General features: G+C 41.6%; 1 non-coding gene across 1 annotated transcript; it reads right to left on the bottom strand.

Moving 5' to 3' along the window:
* Nucleotides 1-10,304: 10,304 nt before the first annotated feature.
* TRNAL-UAA (transfer RNA leucine (anticodon UAA)) lies at nucleotides 10,305-10,385 on the bottom strand. The gene has a single exon. It is a non-coding gene; the product is annotated as a tRNA-Leu (tRNA).
* Nucleotides 10,386-17,413: the final 7,028 nt, after the last annotated feature.

Genomic DNA, 17,413 nt, shown 5'->3' on the forward strand with positions numbered 1-17,413 from the left:
TTATAGCTTTACCAAAATAGACTGGACACCTATAATCCCTTCTCACTCATACCTATTGTGGGATTCTATGCCAGTTCTTGGTGATTCTTCCTTGACAAAACATTGTGTCACAGCTTCACTATCAGGGGACAGAAAGAAAAATAATTGGACACATGCACGGACAACCACTGTCTTTGGCTCCACTAGCTGTGCACCTGAGCGCCTGGAGCAGGGTCTCGTTTCTATTATGACATAGGCAGTTGTACAAAATTTATCTGTACTGAAAACACAATTAAGTTGTTTACAATAGCAGCTGTAAGCCCTCTCGCTATTTAGTGATTCTTAAATTGGCTTAATTCTCATTTTCAGTTTCTTTACTTCTACAGTATTATTTTGTTCCTACTATAGTGCAGATTAGCCTTAAATAGTTCAGGGCCTTGGTTCAAAGAGTAAACATTACAGTTATTATATAGTATTCAAAATTCTTTCAGAATTCTGGCTCTACCCAGGACAGTATTCTGAACTTTCTAATAGGTACAGATAATTCATGTGACCTTCAGCTCCTTTTTGACATAAGCCATTTGCTATGTTTATTTAATTTCAATTAATTCTAAGATATTTACTGATGCCTCCGTTTGCAAGCCTCTGAATGGACCCAAAGATGAACTGTATCCACCCTAAACCTTAAGGAGCTTACAGTCTAATAGATAGAAAAATATCTTTAATACAAATATGAATTAGGTTAGTCAGAGCCAAAATACAGTGATGTGGAATTTCAAAGGTGGGAGAGATCATGTGATTTGAGATTGGACAGAAGGATGAGTGGGCTTCCCAGTAGCTCAGCAGGTAAAGAATCTGCCTGTAATGCAGGAGACCCCGATTCGATTCCTGGGTCAGGAAGATCCCCTGAAAAAGGGATAGGCTACCCACTCCAGTATTCTTGGGCTTCCCTGGTGGCTCAGACGGTAAAGAATCCACCTGCAAAGCAGGAGACCTGGGTTCGATCCCTAGATTGGAAAGATCCCATGGAGGAGGGCATGGCAACCCACTCCAGTATTCTTGCTTGGAGACTCCTCATGGCAGGCTACAGTCCATGGTGTAAAGAATCAGACACAACTGAGCAACCAACCACAGCACAGCGCAGAAGGATGAGTAGGATTTTAATAGGTAAGGAAAAGCTATGGCAAGAAAGCAATCACTTTAGGGGGGTAAAAAAAAACAGCCAAAAAATCTCCTGTTTATTCAGCTTAAAATGAAAGTAATATTATTTACCTCACTGACTTTTCCTGAGGATTAAATGAAAGAATGAATGTATGGCACTTTGCAAAGCTCATAAAGAGAGCACAATAAATGTTAGCTTTAAAAATACCCCTCTCGAAGAATGTGGGGAAGAGATAGTTAGGGAGTTTGGGACCAACATGGACACGCTGCTATATTTAAAACGGATAATGAACATGGACCTATTGTATAGCCCAGGGAACTCTCCTCAGTGTTATGTGGCAGCCTGGATGGAAGGGGAGTTTGAGAGGAGAATGGATGCATGTATATGTATGACTGAGTCCCTTTGCTGTTCACCGGAAACTATCACAAAATTGTAAATCAGCTATACTCTAGTATAAAATAAAAACAAAAAAATACCCCTCTCAAAGTTCTAGCAGCAGGAATAGACAGGTGGTATTGGGGAAGTCGGACACTACACCTGAGCGTAGGGTTAGTGGAGAGGAATAAGGAGAGATAAGACAACAGAAGAAAGTAGAGTGAGAACTCTCATTCTCCAAACATTTATTAAATACATTTTACTTCCTGGAAAAACAGGGAAAAATGCTATTAGAAACTAAAAGTGACCTGTCAGGGCAAAGACTGTCTTTGCTTGTTTCCCACTGATTGTCCCCAGTGCCCACACAAAACAGGGCCAGGGACACATTTGGTGTGGAATGACTGTGTGTGAAATGATTTTACCTTATTGGAGAGATAAGAAGAGATTCCCCAATACTTAGCAGAAGGAAATCAGTCTCCGCAGAGACAAGTAGAGGAAGAAGAAGGAAAACATTCAAATCTCAAAGCCTTCGCTATGAGTGTGTGTGAGTGTGTGTATGTGTGCTTGCAGATGTAAGTGCATTTCTAATGGATGGTGGATATGTACAATGGGTATGTGGAAGCAGGCTACAGCAGTGGATGAGGGAGAGAATGCTATCTCTTTCTCTCGCTTTCAGCAGAGATAAGGGTGGCATCTGAGGGAAGAGGCTGCAGAAATGAAAGGGAAAGGGTTTGAGAAGACTGAGAAAGGGCCAGGAATACGACAATATAAAATCCCTGTCCCTCCAAAATTCAAGGTGTTCACATACACACATACCCTGTATGAGTGTTTCATATAAACCAAGCGCCAAGTACTTGTGTAGTACTAAGTACCACACCTGGATTGGTACAGATCAGGGGGAAGGGACAGGCCAAAAGAAGTTCGATACCAGTGACATCAAATGTACGGTAGGAGCTGGACTTCAAGCCACTCGAACCCAGGAGTTTACAAAAATCTGGAAGAAGGCGTTGGACTTCCCATCACATGAGAATTTCAATATTAAATTGAAATTTTAATATCAAATGCAAGATAACTTTGGCTGTTTTGGTCATTGTAACTGATAGCCTGCTGGATAAACTTGGCCCTGCAATCACCTCCTCCAGAACAGAATGTCATTTCCTCCCATCCCAAATAGGTTTCGTGCCCCTCCTGGATATTCTGTCATCACCTTTATTATGGTTTTTCTCCTATATTGTAATTATTTATGTTTCCGCCTTCCCTGATAGATCGAACATCCAGGACTGAGCCATGTCCAAGCTCATCAACATCAGTGCAGCTAGGAGGCTGCGGCTGGGGTTACACATTTGTAAAGAGCCACTGAGGGCCATTAGAGAAAGGAGTCAGAAATATGTTAGGAACAGAACAAGCAAAACAAACAAGTAAAAACATCAGAGACATTATCAGGGATGCAGTAGTCATATTTTGGAATCACCAAATGGTATAGCCATCCACATAGCCACATTTATCTCTAGATCTCTAAAACAAGGTATTTTGGGGATCTTTTTTTGTTTCCACTTGGTTTATCTACCACCACCATTTTCTGAAATTTTCAGAAAAAAATTTTTTTTTAAAATTTCAACAGTCACAACAGTGAAAAGAATTTTAATTCCTTTTTCTGAAAGGCTGTATTTATTTTTAACTGTCCTGGAAAGGATGGATGCGTGCTTCAGACACACAGTTAACTACTTAGTCCACAAAAAGAAAAAGAAAAACTTCTAGTGGTTGTAACCCAAAGCCAAGGGTCTGTGTTATGCCTTTGTGTTGATGACAAGGTTTGTGAGGGTATTTTTTCCCTGCTTTTACTCTCTTGCCATCAAAGGAAGAACCAATTAGGCCAAATAATAATATTTAAAATCTGACAGCCCTTGGGAGCCTGAAGTGAAAACCTAAATCTGCCACGCGGATGCTTTAGAGCCTGTGTTCTAAGCGTGACCAGGGACTCATCCCAGCCTGAAGCCACACACACTCCCAGTGCCTGGGCACAGCAGAACTAATTAGAGAGAGAGGGCTAGGATTCTCTGCCTTGAATGTCACTCTTTGTATTCATCAATGCAAGTTAGAATCCCTCTTCATGTCATATGAGAACAAAAGCAGAATAGCCTAGAACACAGTGAATAGCACAGAATACTCAACTGGTCCTTGTAACTGCCTACAACAAAGCAAAAAGGGTTTGAGAGGGATTTTAACATGTGAAGTGTTTGTGCAGAGACTTAGGACTTCTGTGACTGTGTGTACAGAAGAATTAAACAGCAAAAACAATTTGAAGAATTTGTGTATTTTGTTGCTGTGATGCTGTGACTTCTCCCTATAGCCTCTCTCTTTTTTTTTTTTAACTTTAGATGCGTCTTTGGGTAAAGGGATAAAATTGTTAAGTCTTTTATAGGAGGAAAAAACACAGTGTTTAATGTGAGACAGATACTACAAATTGCTTTTATCGAATTAGCCCAAGAATGCAGTACTTTGTGTGTTTGTGTGTGTCTTGTGTGTGTCACAGGCAGCTCTGTGTACATATACCGGCATCAGGGCTAAAGGGTGCATGAATGTGAATGTTTTCCTGCATTGCCATCGGCTGTGTTTGTGTCCTAGCACAGCTACGCGTGTAAGTCCATGTGTGTCTAAGAATGATCATGTGCAAAAGAAAGGGATTCCTGCTCTATTATTCCAAGCAATTAAACTCCGACAGCACTAGGATGAAGGGGAGGCCCTGATTTTCTTTCCCTTTGCAGTAATTGTCTCAGCAATCATCTTTGATCAGGGAAGAGCAGAGGAGGAGAGTCCTGAAAGTTGACATCCCCGGTATAAATATACACATTTACATACACAGGGGCAGCGCAGCTCCACGGCTTTTTTACTGACGTCTCTGACCTGAAACCACTGTAGCTCCATTGACGCTTCATTTAATTGAATCCTTCCCTAGCAGTGCAAAAGCCAGAGGACTTGAAAGGGGGGAGGGGAGAGGAAGGATGGGTAATCAAGGCAGACTCTTCTGCCTGAGTGTCTAGAAATGACAGGGAAGTAATTGCTTTTGAAAAGCTAAAAAAATAAAAAGATAGCCCAATTTGTTTCTATTTAATGAGATGCTAAAAGGGGAAGGGGGTTTGCCCCAAACATACCAAAATCCCGCCTCCAGAAAATAAAACCAATTTGGATTTCTGCACCCACAGGAATGAAACGATGTTTTTAAAAGAAGAAAGAAAGTACAATCCTACGAAAGAAAAACCCAGAGACTTCCTTGGTTCAAAATGGCCAGAGACAATGGTAAGTTCATTCTGAGCCCAGAGCCACAGCACAGCCCCTTTTGTCAGCTTCAAATCAGTGAGCCGGAGGGTCGAATCCGTTTAACCTGCCTCCGTGACACATCACCCACCCTCCTGACCCCAGAGCGGCCTCATTTTTATGGATGCAGAAGCTCATGGTGTAATTCATTCCCCTGCACACCCCATTCATTCAGTCGCCTGCTTTTGCCACAAAGGTGCACTGCATATTCTCTGCCGGCTGAAAGGATGAGAGATCAGTCTGCTTCCTGCTTAATGCAAGAGCTGCCCTGCCTTACAGCTGAAGAGTAATGTCTCTTACCCGGTGTCAATCTGGGGCCTGTGTCAGCCATGCAAACAAGCACATGTCCACAAATTCGGGGTCTGAAAGAAATCAGTGTGGACCTGAAGGAATGAGGAAGCAGGTTTAGGAAAAATAAAACCTAAAGGATATTTAATAACCTTTGCCTCCTTTGCCATCAGCTCTCCATAGTTTTTTTTTTTTTTTTTAGTTATATTTTAATGAAAACATGAGAGCATGTGCACAGCCGGCAGCTGCTTTGCCTTTTGATTTTAGTAACATCTAAAACAAACAAAAAAACCCCAACATAATAACAGTATATTTCTAGTATGTAACACTTTTACAAAGCACTCTCACATACACTGTTAAATTTATTTAGACCTTTCAACAACCTTGAATAGTAGCAATAGCAGCAGCTTTATAACCCCTTTTACAGATCAGGAAACCAAGGCCCACATAATTTAAAGAACTCACACAATTTTTCACTGTTGACAAGGAGGACAGAAGAGATTTCTGAGGTGTAGTAAAAGGGGCCCACTTCTAGGCTCCATTTTACAGAGCTCTGCTCTGGCCCTTCTCCGGCTGCATCTCATTCCTTCCCATTGTTTGAGGATGAGATGAAGGGAGGTACCCACTCATTGCTTATTAGCACCTCCCGCCACCTCCAGATCACACTCCGCTACCCAGGACTCTAGAATCTCAAGTGTGCTTCTGGGCCCTGTATGGGACTCTTCCCTAGGGCTGCTTGCTGGAGCAAGAGGTGAATGTTGAATGTGCAGGCAGTGTTCACATACATGTTCATGAAATCATTCATCACAAGGAGCAAAACCAGGATAGGAAGAGGAGGGAAATGGGTTGGAATCTGGGACTGCAAGCTGATTCCCCACATTACTGTGATCTAAAGTCCAAGGATTCTTAATAGTACCTGGCCTTCCAGGGTGTTATGAAGATATGCATGTGTGTACATATATGTGTGTATATATACACACAAATATACAAGTAGGAAGATAGAATATATTTTATGCAACCATTTTATATATAACTTTAAAATCGGATGGCTCAGATGGTAAAGAATCCGCTGCAATGCAGGAGATGCTGGTTCGATTCCTGGGTCGGGAAGATGCCTTGAAATAGGAGGAAATGGCAACCCACTCCACTATTATTGCTCAGCGAATCTCATGGACAGAGGAGCCTGGTGGGCTCAAAGAGTCAGACAGGACTGAGCAACTTTAACTTGATATATAACTTTTAAACATTTAGATATATGGTATAATATGTACACTTCCATTGACTCTCTCACCCCAGTTTCTGCAAATGTTAGAGGTAGACCAGTTAAAGTGACATTAGTATACATGATAGAGATGAATGAAAATTTAGAAGAGATTATATAATCTAGATTGGTGTAAATTTCCATTAACTCTTTTAAAATGCTCAATTTATTGGCCTTCATAATTCCAGCAGTTTTTCCAACAATTCATTAAATTCTAAGGTATAAATGTCTTCAATAATTAAGGATACTAATAATGACTCTGATGATAAACAAGGGTTTTATGTTTTATAAGTGTACTAGCACAAGCCATAGGTTAATTACTTTGCCAAATTCCTAAATAATACTATCATCAGTTCAGTTCAGTTGCTCAGTCATGTCCGACTCTTTGCAACCCCATGAATTGCAGCATGCCAGGCCTCCCTGTCCATCACCAACTCCCAGAGTTCACTCAAACTCACGTCCATCAAGTCAATGATGCCATCCAGCCATCTCATCCTCTGTCGTCCCCTTCTCCTCCTGCCCCCAATCCCTCCCAGCATCAGAGTCTTTTCCAATGAGACAACTCTTCGCATGAGGTGGCCAAAGTACTGGAGTTTCAGCTTTGGCATCATTCCTTCCAAAGAACACCCAGGACTGATCTCCTTTAGAATGGACTACCTGGATCTCCTTGCAGTCCAAGGGACTCTCAAGAGTCTTCTCCAACACCACAGTTCAAAAGCATCAATTCTTCGGCGCTCAGCTTTCTTCACAGTCCAACTCTCACATCCATATATGACCACTGGAAAAACCATAGCCTTGACTAGGCGGACCTTTGTTGGCAAAGTAATGTCTCTGCTTTTGAATATGCTATCTAGGTTGGTCGTAACTTTCCTTCCAAGGAGTAAGCGTCTTTTAATTTCATGGCTGCAATCACCATCTGCAGTGATTTTGGAGCCCCAAAAAATAAAATCTGACACTATTTCCACTGTTTCCCCATCTATTTCCCATGAAGTGATGGGACCAGATGCCATGATCTTAGTCTTCTGAACGTTGAGCTTTAAGCCAACTTTTCCTCTTTCGCTTTCATCAAGAGGCTTTTGAGTTCCTCTTCACTTTCTGCCATAAGGGTGGTGTCATCTGCATATCTGAGGTTATCGAATACTATCATGCTGCATGCTAAATCCCTCAGTTGTGTCTCACTCTTCGCAACCCTATGGATTGTAGTCCACCAGATCCTCTGTCCATGGGGTTCTCCAGGCAAGAATACTGGAGTGGGCTGCCATTTCTTACTGCAGGGGATCGTCCCCAACCAGGGCTCAAACCCATGTCTCTTGCATTGGCAAGAAGATTCTTTACCACTGAGCCACCTGGGAAGCCCAAATAATACTACATTGCCCTCAAAATGTTAACATCTTGGGTAAAAGTGAAACATTTCCTCCAGGAAATTATGAATTCCTTTTCATCAATGAAAGCAGGATTAAAACTTTGCCCCAAATTCATGCCTAAGTTGATCAGTTGTCCATTTTCAGCTGGAGGGTCAGTTCTAAGAGAAGGAAGGTAATCCAAAGTAGATGAGAAAATGCATTCGTGTGGCTCCGTTCAGGAGTTCACATTTGGTTTCTATAGCAATCCTCCTGCTAACCTAAGGGACTAGCCAAATCTCATCTCTTCCTTGAAGTTCTCTCTCGTAACAGTGAACTTCCATAACACTTCATATTTTTCCCACATGGAGATTACATGAGGTCACAGGCATAGGCAGAGTTGTAAAGCTTCTAGTACAGAATTGGGGGTTTCTTCTGGGTGCAATGATGAGTTCCTGGAGGGTTTGCATTACTGGAAAGATGCTATCCAGTTTACGTTTTGTTCATTTTCCTATCTACCTCTTTATGCCAGACCATGAGACCCTTCAAGGGATAAACTGTCTTTCCCCTCAAATCTTCCAGTGTCTGAGCAAAGGGCTTGTTTCTTAGCAGGCATGTAATAAATAGTTATTGAATGAATGAGCCTGTAATGAATGTCTGCACCTGAGCCTAAGCAGGCTGCTTCAGAAAGAGACACAAGGGACTTCCTTGGGGGTCCAGTGGTGAGAAATCCACCGGCCAATGCAGGGGACACAGATTTGATCCCCAGTTCAGGAAGATTCCGCATGCCGCGGGGCAATTAATCCTGTCCACCACAGTTACTGAAGCACACACAGCTAGAGCCTGTGCTCCACAACAAGAGAAGCCAGCACAGTGAGAAGCCTGCGACCATGACTAGAGAATAGCCTCTGCTTACCACAACTGGAGAAAGCCTGCACACAGCAACAAAGACCCAGCACAGCCAAAATTAAACAAATAAATTTTTTTTAACTACTAAAAAAAAAGACAAACACAAAAAGTTCCTCCAACAGCTAGGTATAGAATTAACTGTCTGAGCCAGCAAACCCACTCCTAGGTGTTTATCCAGAATGATTGAATAACAGATATTCACGCATATATGTGTTCACGAATGTCCATAGCAGAACTATTCACAAAGCCAAAAGGGGTGGCAACACAAATGTCCACCAACTGATGAATGGCTAAACAAAACATGGTATAACCACACGATGGAATATTATTTATCCATAAAAAGAAATGAAGCAGATATATGCTACAACATGGGTGAACCTCAAAAAAATTATGCTAAGTAAAACAAACCAGACATCAAAGGTTACGTAGGTCACATGCCATTTATGATGAAATATCCAGAATAGCTAAATCCATAGACATAGAAAGATGGAAGATGGTTGCCAGAGGCTGGTGAGAGGAGGGAGTGACTGCTTAGTGGGTACAAAGTATGCTTTGAGGGTGATGAAAATATTTTAGAACTAGATAGAGGTGATAATTGGACATCATTGTGCATGAACCAAACGCCACTAAATTGTATACTCTAAATGGTTAATTTAATGTGATGTCAATTTTGGCTTAATAAACAGACACACAAACAAAATTTAAATCATGGGAGAAGCAGTTATAAATCCCATATTTTAAAATCTGGGAAAAGAAAGGAAGAGAGAAATGGGAGAAAGAGAGAATTAAATAAAATAGTGACTCAAAAGGTTTTTTGGAAGGAAGACTTTAGTGTGTTTTAAGGCAAAGAGGAGAAGACTGACCGCAGCGTTAACTCTGAGGTCTTCCCAGGTTTGGGAAGACAGAGACCAGACACCATGTAACAGTGAAGAGCTTAGTCACACACTCTGGTAAAGAGTGTTGCAGTTGGGATAATTCAAGGAAAAGTGCAACTGGAAGGAGCATTGGAAATGATCCAGTCCACACTCACTATTCACTAATGTGACAGCCGCCTCTCCCTGTCCAAATGACTTACTTTACCAAGCCCACAGCTATGCAGTGGAAACCATGTCTCCAGACTTACTGAGCATTACAACTGTGTTTGTTTTTACTGTATTGGTAGTTGGGATCATTCGCAAAGTTCATTGCTGTTTAGCTGTTGCTTGTCCTTCAGTTTTCACTTTTTCATTCAACAAGTGTGTGTGGTAAAGTGATAGGAGTTCAGAAGATAGGCATGTTTGGCTGATGCACGCATGCCTAGTCGCTTCAGTCGTGTCCGACTCTTTGCAACCCCATGGACTGTAGCCCATCAGGCTCCTCTGTCCATGGGATTCTCCAGGTAAGAATACTAGAGCGAGTTGCCATTTCTTTCTCCAGGGGATCTTTTCAACCCAGGGATCAAACCCATGTCTCTTACATCTCCTGCATTGGCAGGTAGGTTCTTTACCACTAGCACCACCTGGGAAGCCCAAATATTTATTTGTTTGATTGCACTGGATCTTCATTGTGGCATTTGGGATCTTAGATGGGGCATGTGGAATCTAATTTCTTGACCAGGGATGGAACCCAGGACCCCTGCATTGGGAGTGTGGCATCTTAGCCACTGGACCCACCAGGGAGTTCCCAAAACTGAATCTACTGAGAGTGGGATTTGAACCCACAAGGCACTAGCCCATTGGATCTTAAGTCCAACACCTTAACCACTCGGCCATCCTGCTTGCTGATGAATCCCACCTAACCCTAATTATAGCATGTGTGTCATAAATTCCCAAGGCCCAGTAGCCTTGCCAAGAAGCTAGCATGCTGGGAATTTATTTATCTTTTTAGATCTGAAGTCTGATAGCAAATGAAGTTTGTTCTGCGCGTGTGTGTATGTGTAGTTATGGACATGCCTATGTATGAAATTTTTTTTAACTAATTAATTAACTTTTAAAATATGGAATTACTATTAGAAGTACAAAAGGTACACAGTGAAAATTCTTCTGTTCTGTGTCTCCCACCTACCCAGTAACTTTATTCAATGGCGATCCATGCTTTCCAGTTTTTGTGTGTCCTTCTAGAGTTATTGTATGCATATACAAACAAATGTGCATGTGTGTTAAGTCGCTTTAGTCATCTCCAACTCTTTGTGACCCTATGGACTGTAGCCCTCCAGGCTCCTCTATCCGTGGGCTTCTTCAGGCAAGAATACTGGAGTGTGTTGCCATGCCCTCCTCCTGGGGATTTTCTGGACCCAGGGATCATATCCTTGTCTCTCAGGGCTCCTGCACTGGCAGGTGGGTTCTTTACCACTAGCGCCCCCTGGAAAGCCCATACAGGCAAATACCTGTATGCGTATACAGCCCTCCCCATTTTTACACAAATAACATGCTGTATACCCTGCTCTGCACTTTTTTTTGACATCGTGTTTATGGGTATTTATGGGTTTTCTGGACTTCTTCTGCTATCTATTTTATTTTCCTGAAATGGATACAGAGAAGGAATTTCAATGTAGGAGAGTCATCAGTCATTTCTACAGCTTCATGATATCCTGTTGTCAGATAAACCATTATGTATTTAACTAGTCTCCTCCTGAGAGACATTTAGGTAGTTTCTAGTCCTTTACTATTACAAAACTGCAATGCATGGCGTTTTACATGTGCTGTCTTCCATGTGTGTACAGGTATATCGGTAGGATAAATTATAGAGCTGAACTAGCTAGGCCAAAGGGTATCTACATGTCATTTTAATGTATCCTGGAAAATTGCATCCCATAGAGTTTGGTGCTGGTTTCTACCCCCATCAGCAATATCTGAAAAAGTTTGCTTTGCCACATCTTCACCAGTAAATTATTTTGTCAATAATTTGGGAGTTTTGCCAATATATTAAGTATAAAAAGGTGTCACAGTGAGGATTTAATTTGCATTTCTCTTGCTTTCAGTGAAATTGTGTTTCCTAGAGTGCCTGATGAACTATGGACGGAGGTTCGTGACATTTTACAGGAGACAGGGATCAAGACCATCCCCATGGAAAAGAAATGCAAAAAAGCAAAATGGCTGTCTGAGGAGGCCTTACAAATAGCTGTGAAAAGAAGAGAAGTGAAAAGCAAAGGAGTAAAGGAAAGATATAAGCATCTGAATGCAGAGTTCCAAAGAATAGCAAGAAGAGATAAGAAAGCCTTCCTCAGCGATCAATGCAAAGAAATAGAGGAAAACAACAGAATGGGAAAGACTAGAGATCTCTTCAAGAAAATTAGAGATACCAAGGGAACATAGCATGCAAAGATGGGCTCGATAAAGAACAGAAATGCTATGGACCTAACAGAAGCAGAAGATATTAAGAAGAGGTGGCAGGAATACACAGAAGAATTGTACAAAAAAGATCTTCATGACCAAGATAATCACAATGGTGTGATCACTCACCTAGAGCCAGAAATCCTGGAATGTGAAGTCAAGTGGGCCTTAGAAAGCATCACTACGAACAAAGCTAGTGGAGGTGATGGAATTCCAGTTGAGCTATTTCAAATCCTGAAAGATGATGCTGTGAAAGTGCTGCACTCAATATGCCAGCAAATTTGGAAAACTCAGCAGTGGCCACAGGACTGGAAAAGGTCAGTTTTCATTCCAGTCCCAAAGAAAGGCAATGCCAAAGAATGCTCAAACTACCACACAATTGCACTCATCTCACACGCTAGTAAAGTTATGCTCAAAATTCTCCAAGCCAGGCTTCAGCAATATGTGAACCGTGAACTTGCAGATGTTCAAGCTGGTTTTAGAAAAGGCAGAGGAACCAGAGATCAAATTGCCAACATCCGCTGGATCATCCAAAAAGCAAGAGAGTTCCAGAAAAACATCTATTTCTGCTTTATTGACTATGCCAAAGCCTTTGACTGTGTGGATCACAATAAACTGTGGGAAATTCTGAAAGAGATGGGAGTACCAGACTACCTGACCTGCCTCTTGAGAAACCTATGTGCAGGTCAGGAAGCAACCGTTAGAAGTGGACATGGAACAACAGACTGGTTCCAAATAGGAAAAGGAGTACGTCAAGCTGTATATTGTCACCCTGCTTATTTAACTTCTATGCAGAGTACATCATGAGAAACGCTGGGCTGGAAGAAGCACAAGCTGAAATCAAGATTGCCGGGAGAAATAGAAATAACCTCAGATATGCAGATGACACCACCCTTATGGCAGAAAGTGAAGAGGAACTAAAAAGCCTCTTGATGAAAGTGAAAGTGGAGAGTGAAAAAGTTGGCTTAGAGCTCAACATTCAGAAAACGAAGATCATGGCCTCTGGTCCCATCACTTCATGGGAAATAGATGGGGAAACAGTGTCAGACTTTATTTTTCTGGGCTCCAAAATCACTACAGATGGTGACTGCAGCCATCAAATTACTTCTTGGAAAAAAAGTTATGACCAACCTAGATAGCATATTGAAAAACAGAGACATTACTTTGCCAACAAAGGTCCGTCTAGTCAAGGCTATGGTTTTTCCTGTGGTCATGTATGGATGTGAGAGTTGGACTGTGAAGAAAGCTGAGCACCAAAGAATTGATGCTTTTGAACTGTGGTGTTGGAGAAGACTCTTGAGAGTCCCTTGGACTGCAAAGAGATCCAACCAGTCCATTCTGAAGGAGATCAGCCCTGGGATTTCTTTGGAAGGAATGATGCTAAAGCTGAAACTCCAGTACGTTGGCCACCTCATGGGAAGAGTTGTCTCATTGGAAAAGACTCTGATGCTGGGAGGGATTGGGGGCAGGAGGAGAAGGGGACGACAGAGGATGAGATGGCTGGATGGCATCACTGACTCAATGGACGTGAGTCTGAGTGAACTCCGGGAGTTGGTGATGGACCCACTCCAGTGTTCTTGCCTTGAGAATCCCAGGGATGGCGGAGCCTGTCCGCACAGGGTCGGACATGACTGAAGCGACATAGCAGGGAGGCCTGGTGTGCTGCGATTCACGGGGTCACAAAGAGTCGGATATGACTGAGTGACTGAACTGAAATGAACTGAACTGATGAACTACTTGCTTGTTTTCCATTAGGTTATTAAACTTTTGTACATTGATTTGTAGCAGGTGTTTATATATTATAGAAATTGGCAACTTGTTTATGATATGAATTATAGAGCCTTCCAATGTTTCATCTCTCTTTTTACTTTGATTATGATGATTTTTGCCACATAGAAATTTGTTTTATGTTTATTATAATGAAGTTTTGAATGAGGCGATGGCACCCCACTCCAGTACTCTTGCCTGGAAAATCCCATGGACGGAGGAGCCTGCTAGGCTATAGTCCATGGGGCTGCTAAGAGTCGGACACGACTGAGCGACTTCACTTTCACTTTTCACTTTCATGCATTGGAGAAGGAAATGGCAACCCACTCCAGTGTTCTTGCCTGGAGAATCCCAGGGACAGAGGAGCCTGGTGGGCTTCTGTCTATGGGGTCGCACAGAGTCGGACACGACTGACGCGACTTAGCAGCAGCAGCAGCATCATGACTTCTGGGTTTTGTCTCATATTTTGCAAGGACTTCTCTCACTCCAATATTATCCTTTTTAATTCTCTCCTTTCTTCTAGTAATTTTGTGGTTTTATTTGTATGTTTTTAATGTATCTGAAATTTATTTTGGTGCATGTGATGCGTTGTTGGGTATTGTGCAAACATCATTTTTCCATCACTGAGCACACAATAAACACAAATGCCATTTGTGTTTATCCCTCCAGTACAACTTGAATCAAAATCTTGCTTTGAAAACTGAAGAAATCAATATTGATTGAATTCCTATTATGTGGAAGGCATAATTTCAAATTGCTTTCTTTCTGACTTTCCCTTCAAGAAGAAATGGAGATAGGATTTTAAGGCCTGATATCCAGAAACCTCTTTTAATAGGTAAAAAAAATCTTTAACTATAAAGCATCTCTTGCTATCAGTAGGAACTGGTTATAACTATTCGGTGAGGCAATGGGCTAATTCAAGCTGCAAGCAAAAAAAAAAAAAAAAATGCAAATAGTCCTTTGTAAGTATGAGTCCTCCTCTTTAACTAGGGTAAGAGAATTAAACAGATGAGAGGACAAATCTTTAAAACCACAATATCTATGAACACGAGATGCTGCTATGTATATAAAGACAGTGATGATAGACATTATATGTAAACATTCACTTGAAATAGGGCTTGTGGGCTCAAAATGTACTAGTACCAAGAGATTGTAAAATAAGGCATTGTCTCTTAGGTAAACTTTGCTTTAGTATCAGAAAGAACATCATAAAGACTGAAAACCTCAAATCACGTATTGCGATAATTCCAGTTGTATAAACTATTAACAGGAACTCTATGATTTGTTATAGCTATTGATAAACTGTTCCTCCAGCCTTTCTTTACTGTATTCTGTAATCACTGGCTATTTACTCCTTGACCTAAGAGCCACCATGCTTCCAGCCCAAATCTACTAATTACTTGATGGTGGGAATATCACTAGGATTCATCTCTTAGAAAAGGTTCTAATAAAAACCAAGTTGTACTCTAGATTGTACAGATTCATAATATGCACATGTGTATGTGTGATTTATCCACATACAATGTTAAAGAAAATCTGTGGAGAGGGGGCAGGAATAAGAGCATAGGGGATAAGTCACAGACAGAGGAGAGAGCAAAATGCAAGAAGCAAATACAGGGATAAACAGCCACTCTTTTAAAGAACATACAGGACTTCCCTGGTGGTCCAGTAGTTAAGAATCTGCCTGCCAATTCAGGGGATATGGGTTTAATCCCTGTCCAGGAAGATCCCACATGCTATGGGGTAACTAAGCCCTTGCGCCACATCTTTGGAGCAGGCTCTCCTAGAGAAGCCCATGCTCTGCAATAACAGAAGCCACTGCAACGAGAAACACGTGCACCACAACGAGAAGGTAGCCCCCACTCGCTACAACTAGAGAAAAGCCTGCGGGCAGCAACAAAGACCAAGAACAATCAAAAATAAACAAACAAACTTAAAAAAGGAACATACAGAAACTGAGAGTGAACAGAAAGGAGAGGCACTTACGGTTTGATACTGCCCATCTATATGATACATAGCTGATTGAAAGCACCTCCAGCAATACACCAGATTCTGTAAATCATTATTTTCCAAGTATCTCTCTCCAACTGGGGTAAATGTGCATTTGCGAGAAGGTGAAAGACAAATATTATTGAGTTCAATTGTCTTTATTTTGGCTGCTCAGAACACAATTTTCTCTGAAAGCGCATGAAGAAAGAAATTCCCTATCAGCCCCTTTCCTTCTTAGGGCCATGAATGACCTTACATGCATGCTCAATCACTCAGTTGTCTCCAACTGTTTGTGACCCCACCCTGGTCTGTAGCCTGCTGGGCTCCTCTGTCCATAGGTTTTCCTAGGCAAGAATAGTGGAGTAGGTTTCCATTTCCTCCTCCAGGGGACCCTCCCAACCCAGGGATCAAACCCATGTCTCCTGCATCTCCTGCATTGGCAGGCAGATTCTTTACCACTGAGCCTCTTGAAGATCCCATAAATGACTTTGCCCTATCTAAACCAGCTAAGGAAAAGCTAAGGGCATTTATCTTATGCTGGTTCTAATATAATATGAGAACATTTGGATGATTTCATTTTTTGTATCTGTCATCAGGGGTATTAATGGGGATATTAATGCCCACTCTGCAGAGGCTTTCTGATGGTAAATCAAATAACATGTTGTCTAGCAGGTAGCTAAACTTCAATAAAAGGTAATGATGATAGTGATGATGATCATTGTCTCACGAGATAGAGGTGAGTGAAATTGACCTGATTCCTCATGCTTGGAATGGTCTCAGTTCAGTTCAGTTGCTCAGTAATGTCCGACTCTATGACCCCATGGACTGCAGCACGCCAGGCTTCCCTATCCATCACCAACTCCTGGAGCTTGCTCAAACTCATGTCCATCGAGTCTGTGATACCATCCAACCATGTCATCCTCTGTCGTCTCCTTCTCCTCCTGCCTTCAATCTTTCCCAGCAGCAGGGTCTTTTCCAGTGAGTCAATTCTTTGCATCAGGAATTGTCTAGTTCCATATAAGTCTCTCCACTACCAAAAACCCTTATTGTAGATCAAGCCTGTGTCCATAAAGGAACTTCTTGGGATCTGTGAAGCAACATTGGTCCCTCCAGAGCAGCAGCTCAAATTGACCTGGTAACCTCTTGATGTTACCACATTGCTTATTCCTAGTTCTTTTGTGAGGCATAGAAATAATTTTTGAAACAGTAGCAATAAAAAAGTTTCTTATAAAATAATGAGCTTTCCTTATTTTGAGCTTTCCTTTGATGCTTGCCACCTCCCTCCCCTTATGGCTCTTTGACCACCATTGAAAAGGCCAGTGTCCTCAATTTGTGCCCAGCTGGAAAGAGAACACTGAACTGAAGAGCGCAAAGAAGCAAAGGAATCACACTGAGATGATATTAATATTTTCCTTTATGAGACATTTCAGCAATCATAACAGAGAATGTCTTATGAGCTGACCATCAGTTTCAAATATGGAAAATGCTTCCTGGCTTTGGGGCATTCATTATGCCCTTACGTTTTAGATGTCACTAACAAAGCAACTGAGAGGTTTGTCCTATATAAATAACATATTTAACATAAAGAGAGAAAAGATAAAGATGACTGCTTCCTAAATCCTGATATGTACCAAGAGTCCTGAACATTTGGTTAGAGAGTCACTCTTGATCCTGATGCACTATTCTTATCCCTCTCCAGTTCACTTTCTTTTTTTCA

The sequence above is a fragment of the Bubalus kerabau genome, chromosome 17, assembly GCF_029407905.1.
Source record: "Bubalus kerabau isolate K-KA32 ecotype Philippines breed swamp buffalo chromosome 17, PCC_UOA_SB_1v2, whole genome shotgun sequence".
Taxonomy (NCBI): domain Eukaryota; kingdom Metazoa; phylum Chordata; class Mammalia; order Artiodactyla; family Bovidae; genus Bubalus; species Bubalus kerabau.